The sequence below is a fragment of the Harpia harpyja genome, chromosome 1 (assembly GCF_026419915.1).
Source record: "Harpia harpyja isolate bHarHar1 chromosome 1, bHarHar1 primary haplotype, whole genome shotgun sequence".
Classification (NCBI taxonomy): domain Eukaryota; kingdom Metazoa; phylum Chordata; class Aves; order Accipitriformes; family Accipitridae; genus Harpia; species Harpia harpyja.
In genome coordinates, this window is record NC_068940.1 from 31796362 (window position 1) to 31804962 (window position 8601).

The following is an 8601-nucleotide window of genomic DNA, read 5'->3' on the forward strand; positions in this document are numbered from 1 at the left end:
GTAGGTGCTGTTATCTCCTGGCTGGCAGCCACCTTCTCCCTGCTTGGATGCCTGAGAATTTGGCTGACTTTATCTGATACCCTCTAGGTTTTCTGCCCCATGAGAGACCCCTACATCAGGCTTTCACTGATTTGCATGAGTTGTTCCACCACGTTCATATCCTTTCTGTTGATCAGGATGCAAGCACAGACCTTCCCACAGAGGGAACCACTGCTCACCTGGACAGGACAGGCACCTGACACCACGACAGACATCAGTACTCCTGTGCAAGCATTCCAGGCGTGCATTGCCCATCTCCCGATAGCCAAGTACAAAGCATAGTCTGAGCAGAGGGAAGGAAGGTGGGAGAAGATGTTTCTGCACATGCAGAGATGGGGCAGAGCAAGAAGGAACGGGCGACACAGGGTAAAGGCACCGCTGTAGCTGGACATACGCCGGTCTTTCTCTGGCCAGCATTACCCCTGGCTCTCTGCTGATGAAGGAGCAGCAGAGGTGTAGCTAGTGGGGCCGAACAAATCTCAGTCTCCGTGCTCCTGTCCAAGTCAAACAGCGGCTGCGTGGAGAGCAGCAGCGATGGGCTGCACCAACAAGGCTCCTTCTATCCAGGCTCTCCTCGTCCTGCTGATCACGCCGTGCCGTAAATGCAGGAAAACAGGATCCCCTTGTGCGCACCGGCAGGCTGAGATGGCACAGCCCAGGGGCAGCTCTCAGAATGTCTCCTGGAGCCCGCTCCAACGTCGCTGATGCCGGTGTGTCCGTGCCAGCCTCGGCAAAAGACCCTTTCAGGTGCTCCTGGGGCGGGCAGGGCTTGTCCCTGCCCACCGCTGCAGCATCTTTCATTTGTAAGGTGAACGCATGACATGGGGAGAGCTCCCCAAAACCTGCCCGTCCCACCATTCCCCCCATCACAGCACAGGCAGCCGGCTCCCGCAGCCTGCCCGCACACAGCAGGGCACTGTGTTCGTCCTCAGAGCTGAAGTCTGACTCCCATCCATCATTCCCCGAGCCATCCAGCCTGCAGAGTCACCGCAGGCTCCATCCTTTCTCCTAGCTCGTGGTTAATTTGGAGTTTGCCAAACAACGGCACCTGTAGGCAGCTGCTTTCCTGCACCCACTGTGTGCGCAGGGCTGCTTTCGATGGTAGAAACAATAGCACAGAGCTAAAAGCAGAATGATGTAATGTTAATGTCACCTTGTTATGAGCGTAATGGGTTGAGAGGATTCGCCTGCTGCTCTGGCCGATGCCATGACTGTGTCCTCTCACTGTGGAGGTGCACCAGACACCAGGCATTCCCCCTCTGCATTATTTCTGGGACAGGTATTCTTCCCTTCAACTAGGGAGAAACTGCTGCTGTTTTGTTCATTGGATATTAAATGTCTTCCTTAAAAAAACAAACAAACAAACGAAAAAAACAACCAACTATTTCAAGTGAAGCTCAAAGTCTGAGAGTGAGTATTTTGCTCTTACTATAACAAGGTAAAGGATTTCAGCTCTTGCCAGCTTCTTTCATGAAAAACACAGCAGGAAAAAGGCTTATTGCTTCCATAAATAACCTGGTAAAATGTACCCTTTAAATTAGACATTAACGTTTCTACTTAAGCCACAAAAACAAGGAAGAGAAGCTACTAAAAATATATTATCTCCCCTTCTCAAGCCCTGAGAGTACTCAGTCAAGAGAGCAGAGCGAGGGCACAGCAGCCGGTGATATCCAGGTCTGCTGAGGATGGCAGAGCCATGCTCAGAAAGTTGCCTTTGGGGATTACAGGCAGCTAGATGGACTAAAACTTCTCATGAGAGGACAGAGGTCCACTGTAAAAGTACAACTGTTATAGAGAAGCTGATTGTTCTCCCAACAAGGACCAGGGCCAAGCTCATGAAATGAGTCAGCAGGCTTGAGACAAACTATAGGATTTTTTTTCCCCTTCACCAGCATAAAATTAAATTGTGCAATTTATCACTGGATATTAAGCCACAAAATCTAAATGGGTTAAAAAAGGGATTAGGTAAATTCATGCAGGACAGGTCTTGGTATTGAACATAGTAATCTAGGGGCTTACTTCAGTCGTCATTGCTGGAAGCTGCAAGGCTACGTTAGTGGAGAGGTTACTCACCGTTTCTTATCCTCTTTCCCTGGCATCTGCTCCTGGTCCACATCAGAGCAAGGATCCAGGCCTGGAGGAACTTCCACTCTCCATCAGCACAGCAGTCTCAATATCACAACCCTGCTTTGTTTTTTTTTTTTTTCACACTGGCATTTAGGGGAAAGAGCATCTCATCAATTGAGGAGAAAAGGGATGTTAAACCAAAGCCAAGCATGCCCCATGCTCACAGCACCGAGTTCTTATTTAACCTCAGGAGTGTCCTTTGCAGATCTGACACCTTTCCCCCAAAGCATTTTGTGTCACCGAAGGGAAGACAAACCGAGCGAGCTGCTGTTAACTACATCCTGGAGGTGACAGCATTTCAGGGCGGGGAAAAACAGTCCCTAGATAGTCTCCCCCACTTCCCATACATGCAGGGATTAGTTAGATTTAATTAGTTGTCAGCTGGATCCATAGATGAAAAGTGCTATTCATAGTATGGCTTTGGAGTCCAAGGCTACGATGAATATGCATACAGCACTGCAGAGTCACTTCATCTAGGTCTCCTCTCCAGAGGAACTGCAGTGTCTGAATTTTTCTGTTTCAATAGATTAGTTAGTAGTTTGACTCATTAAGTGTTCAGAAAAAGATAGAGGCACCTCTCGGTACAACCCGGTATTTTGGATTTCAGGTCCCAACATTGTTACAACGTCAAGTAGAAGGTTTAGCACCACTGATTTTTTTTTTTTCTTAATTTTTTTTCCCAAGCAGAGCTAAGGAAAAGACAGGAAGGAATTAGATTAGTTTGTTTTTAAATAATAAATGCACAAGTTGTCAAAAGAAAAAAAAACTATTTGTAAAGCACTCCTTTTCTGCAGCAGCAAGTCAGGACTGAGCACAGAGGACACCACGAACTGTCACAGTCATCCTTGTCAATGACCGCAAAGTTTGTCTTAGTCCTTTGCCTAAATTTTGTCCTCCCCATGGCAGCTCAGGCTCTGCATTTCAAGCAGAGAGCTTCAGAAATCTCGCACGCAGAGCAGGAGAGCCTGGCAGCAGACTGAGATTCAGATTTTTCCTGCTTCAAGCTGGCACATAGGATGCCAGCAGTCTGCAGCTGGCGATCGGCCATTGCTTCTCACCCCACACGCTGATTTTGATTCAGCTTAGCAAAAGAAAAAAAAGGAGGGAAAAAAAAAAAAAAAAGAAAAGGAGTTCACAGCCAACATCAACACAATAAAATCCCGGATTTTGCAGGGTCTGCGTTTTCTCTAAGCAAGAAAGACCTCCCCATGCTAGCTGACAGCGAGCTTTTCTTGCCAGAGACCATTGTCCCCAGGGGCAAGTCCTTGTCCCCAGCAAGGTATGTTCACCTGGGCTGGAGCCCCGCCAGCTGGGCTGGGCAGCAGAACATTGTTTGGGAGCCAGGCTTTCCCGGCTGCTTTCAGAAAAGAAGTTTATATTTGGCTGTAAAGCTCACAATCCACTCCTGAGGATATTTGCTGCTTGACTCATTGATGTCAGTGCCACAAAAAATTCTGGAGGCCACCTCACAGCAAACACCTCAACAGAAAAACAGGTAAACTAGCAGATCAGCAATACTGGGGGCACCTTGCATGGAGATCTCTCATCAGCACCCAGGGGAATGGTGTCGTAGCATTAAAGCCAGCCTTGAGATTGCTGTGCACCAGGGAAGTGTGTTGCACCACGAAGACTCCTTCGTTTCTGTGTTGGAAGCCGATAATGAGACTGGACAGCAGCGTCCTTAGAGCCCGAGAAGTTTGGGAAGATTTATTACTTTCGAGTGGCAGAAAATGAGCACATTATTCAGCAATTTCTTATTAGCCAGTTATAAATCGAAGCTGGAGCTCTCATGTCATTGAGTGTCCTTCGTTTTGTTCCAGAAAATAAATTTGGATGGAAGAGCAATATATATTGCTTCTTTCCACAGAAAAGAAGAACTGCTAACCCCAAGCAGTCAAATGTAAGTCAAAATAATCTGGCTGGCCTCAAAATAGCAAATAGGGGCATCTTTGTTTCCCTTCAAATTTTAAACAATTACAGCTTAGTCACAGTTCTCCAAAACTACAAGGAATAGTACTTTAGCTTGCAAAAAAAAAAAAAACCCCAAAACAAAAAAACCCCACCAACACTAAAACCCTGAAAAATGAAATTTTCCCACAACTGCATTGCTTCAGGACCTGCAGCTTTAATGAAAACATCACCAAATTCTCACCTTCATAGCAAACTAATAAAAGTTTTCATTGGGAAAAAAAAAAAAAAGAAACAAAGAACAACAAAAGAAACACTCTTCTGCAACAAGACACGGACCCTGCGTCATCTTCACTTCCCCGTTCCTCAACAGCTATTAGAAGAAACATTAAAAACTTTCAATAGTCCTTAACTTTCAGCTCCCATACCAGTGCTTGGGTGTGAGACTTCGAAGCAGGCCAAGATGAGTTCAATTCCCTCCATTCACGCTAACTAAGGGTGAGGCTCTTCAACGTGTTTTTTAAGATCAAAGTCAGGAGTTGCAGACCGCTCCGATGGGGACATGGAGACTTCCCAGTCCCTGCTCCAGGGGTCTGCGAGATGCACCTCTGCTGCTCCAGCTCCACAAAAGCCTCCCAGTATGGAGCAGACTGGAGAGCTGCACTCACAGCTCTCCAGCACAGCCTGGAAACCCCAACCTGGGTCTGGGTCATGTCAGATGCTGCACAGTACACGCGGTGCCCAATCTCAGACCCGCATTTCTCCCAGAGGAGAAACCCTCAAGCTTCAGCAGTGGGAAAGTCTCCAGTCTCATGCTGTAATGGGAATGTGCTAATTTTGTTACAATTAGCCTTCACTGAACACAGCCACAGGAACGGCTCCTGGCAGGATAAGTGTAATCCTATCACGAGAGAACCATTGGCTATTTCTCAGCCACACGTGTATCAGGAGTGATGGAGAGGACAGTCCTGTCCTGTCCCAGCTCCACACCACGAGTCTGCTGCTTCCTTGTTGTAAAGAAAGGGCTGTTACACTGGTTTAACAGAAAAAAGCCAGGATAACAGGGGTTAGCATACCAGCTTAGAACCTGGTATTTATTACAGCTTGAGTTTTAAACTGCCTCCATCCAGCCTGGTGCACTCAGCCAGAGCCAAAATCATAAGGTAGCAAGTGAAATCAAAGGAGGACGTGTGTGTGGTTGGGGGAGAGGAATTCGCATGGGGTAGGCTTAACACAGCATGAAAGTCAAAGGCAGAGGAGAGGATGGGGGCTGCGGATAAGCAGATACACCAGCAGGAACACATTTCTAAGCCTGCATCCAGCTATTCAAACTTCATTTAAGCCAGGTTCCTTCAACAGCCATGCACAGGAACACAATCCCCTCTAGAGGAAGGAAGGAGAAGTGAGGCTTTTCACCAGCAGCATCTTCCGTGTGAGCTGGTACATTGCCTCAGTCCTCCATCACAACCAGTGCAAGAGAGGGTTTGTACTGGGACTGATCCGGAGGAGTTTCAGCCCAAGGAACGCACCCTGCAGAGCCTAGCTTGTGTTAAGACTACACAAGCAAATGGACAACAGCCCAAGGAAGATTTGCTGGTCCTGAGCTGGTGCCATGCGGCAACTACTCACAGCACAAGTGTTTCCCACTGGCACTGGTATTCAGACATAATTCATCTGAACACAGTCAGCTTCCTTTTCTTGTCACACCTCCTGTTCCACTGGCAGCGGCAACCAAGCACAGCTGAGCCGTTTCACCTCCGATGCCTCGTGGGTTCTGGAAGGAGATGGGTCATGAACGGAGAAAGGCAGGTGAGCCTCTGGACTCCAGCACTGGCAGAGCCCAGGGTACTCGAGGCCTTTTACAGATGAAAAAAAGCCCTTCATCACCACCACCCAGAGAGGACAGGCATTTAACAGGCATGGAGACAGGTAAGTCTATTCTGCAGAGGTTTAATTTAACTAGCTGGGATATCACTAGCAGCCTAGGTTACACAAGAAGTATTTATTCCACTTCTTTGACATGCTTTGTGCTCCATACCAAGTTCTATGACCAGCTTAGAGACACACCTTGGTGTGGGCAAGAAGTTTAAGAGACTTGGAAGCAGTTGTAGATTCAGATTTGCTCTATTCTTGCCTGTGTCGCAGTAACACTGGGGAGCCTAAGCTGAATGGTTAAGGCCTGTCTAGGTGGACTGAATTTTTAAGTCCAGTGTATTGCACTGAAATATATCCCAAAAGTGACAGCTGATGGCTGGAGTCAATAGGAAATTTGTGAACACAAAGTTAAAATAGCAATTCACTCTTGAACTGTAACAAGCTTCTATGCAATAACAACACATGGAAAGGTTTCTGTAAAGAAGAAAATTCCTAGTTTGACCTTGATCACAACAGCCTTTACATAGTGTGGCACATCAATTTACATACATTAACCATCCACATCAGCAGAGTAGGAAAAAGAACGGATATACAAGTGATTTTTGCCCTAGGTAGTCAAACAGTTATATTTAAGGCAACTGGAGCAATCCAGTGAAGAACTGCTGATATTAAGCAGTAGCACTTCAACCAGAAGTGGCAAAATTTTTTTCATAAAGACACACTCCAGCCTTTCTGCATTTCCTGGCAGAAGCTGATTTATCCATCGTAAAATTCAACAGCCTCAGCAATGCTGAACAGCCTTTCAGTGGGAGCACGCTTTAGCAGAGCTTAAAGGGAAAGACAAACACCGGTTTACAAACTGAAGAGCTGATAGCACTGGATTTTCCTGCTTGAGCAGCGATCACGATCCTGGTGAGATGCAACACGACTGTATTCTTGGCAGTCCTTGTAACCAGCCCCACCAGAGAGACTCAGTCTCTCCCACTTTCCCTCAGTGACTGCAAGTACAAGCAGGCTTCTCCTAGGAGGTCTTCTCAGTATTTATTTCATCTCTTCCATTTCTAGTCAGTTTAAACGTTGCCATTGCAGCAGTGTTGGTGAAATTCAGAGTGGAGGCAAAGCATCATTTGAGGATAGAAAAACGTGGTGGTTTCATCTCGCCTAAAACAAACATCAGCGACTCGCTCAGAAGAGGCGGCTAACCTTTCTTTTCCTGCGTTACTGACGAGATGCAGCTTCTTGCTGACAGAGCACAAACAGCTGGAGGCAAGACAGACAGCCAACGTGTCTTGGCCTCCTTGCAAATTACTGACTTCGCAGATGATGATCACACTGCACTTATGTCAGAGCTTCCAGCTCCCCTTCACTTTCCTTACGGGACTTTCAGTTTTTACCCAATGGTCACATCCTGCAAACATTTGTCAAAGCAGTGGAGAGGTGAACAGCCTTCAACCTGTCCCGATGCCTGTTTTGTACTGGGGTACCTGTGTACTGGTCTAAGCCTGTGGAGTTGCAGGGAGGTAATGGTGGTCAGCCAGCTCCTGAGAGAGCCAAAAGGGTGTTGCAAAAGAGGCCAAGACTCGACTGGAATAGGTAGAGTGCATGAGAAGGGAAACCAGGACACATGCCCGTGCCTGCTCGGACACCTCAGAGGGCACAGATGTTTGGTTCCTGAAAATCAGTGAGTTGTGAACCCCAGGAAACCCAGGCAGTCATCTTCTGAGCCTGCATCTTCTATGAGAGCACACATAACTATATAATGGCAAGAGCTTAAACTGAACTCATGTTACTGGGATCAGAACGCAAAGACAACAGCTGTGAAGGGACAAAGAAACGTTTACCCAGCAGAAGGTAGTTGGACATGGTAACTGTAGTAGTGATCTGTTCTCCCTCAAGTCAATATGGTATTTTCTGGTCTACAGACTCCGCTTTTTCTACCAGCTTTTGCTGATTGTGCTCAGCTTGAAGTTCAGAATACACATTACTGCTTTCCGTGGTGTTTTGTGTGTTTCTAGGTCATTGGCCTCCATATGCTGTCAGAACAGAGGGCCAAAAACCTCCCTCCAGAATGAGCATATCCTGTTTACTTGAAGTAATCCCAGCTGAAAACTTTGCATCCAACTCACAGAGCAGCCCTTAATGCAGGACGTTACGGCAAGAACGGACACAGAATATCAGGAGAGTAATACCAGTGACGTTACCGAATGCAAATGCCCACTTTTCTGTGTAAGAATCAATAAATTACTTCTACAAGGCAAGTAGGATTCAGTCCTGCTGACCAAGAACATAATAAAAGATATTTTAAATTTACATAAAGCTCAGTGCAGTCATCAATCATCTGAAGTACTCACATGGCTGTTTGGCTAGTGAAGCAAACTGAAATCTGAATGTGAAGCATCACCACCAGCTGAAGGATTAGTCAGAAGAATCTCACTTCTTGGAAAGGAAAACTGCTTTAGAAGTTACCGTTTTCTCCTGTGATAAGTCCCTTTGTAAACAAGCTAATAAAAATCTCAGAGTACAGAAATCTATTTGCAATCACTTCAATTTCTGTTATATAGTTCTCTTTAAATAAAGGAGGCAACCAATGTTGTCTTAAAACTGCTCCCAATTCAAATAGATCTCAAATTAGCATTTAAAGTTAGACAATGA

At 46.3% G+C, this 8601-nt stretch overlaps 1 long non-coding RNA gene across 1 annotated transcript; it reads right to left on the reverse strand.

The window, feature by feature from the left end:
• Nucleotides 1-699: 699 nt before the first annotated feature.
• Nucleotides 700-7295, reverse strand: LOC128141010 (uncharacterized). Its single transcript, XR_008234873.1, has 3 exons — nt 3694-7295; nt 2113-2173; nt 700-1382 (listed from the first exon to the last, which is right to left on the reverse strand). It is a non-coding gene; the product is annotated as an uncharacterized LOC128141010 (long non-coding RNA).
• Between the last annotated feature and the right edge of the window lie 1306 nt (nt 7296-8601).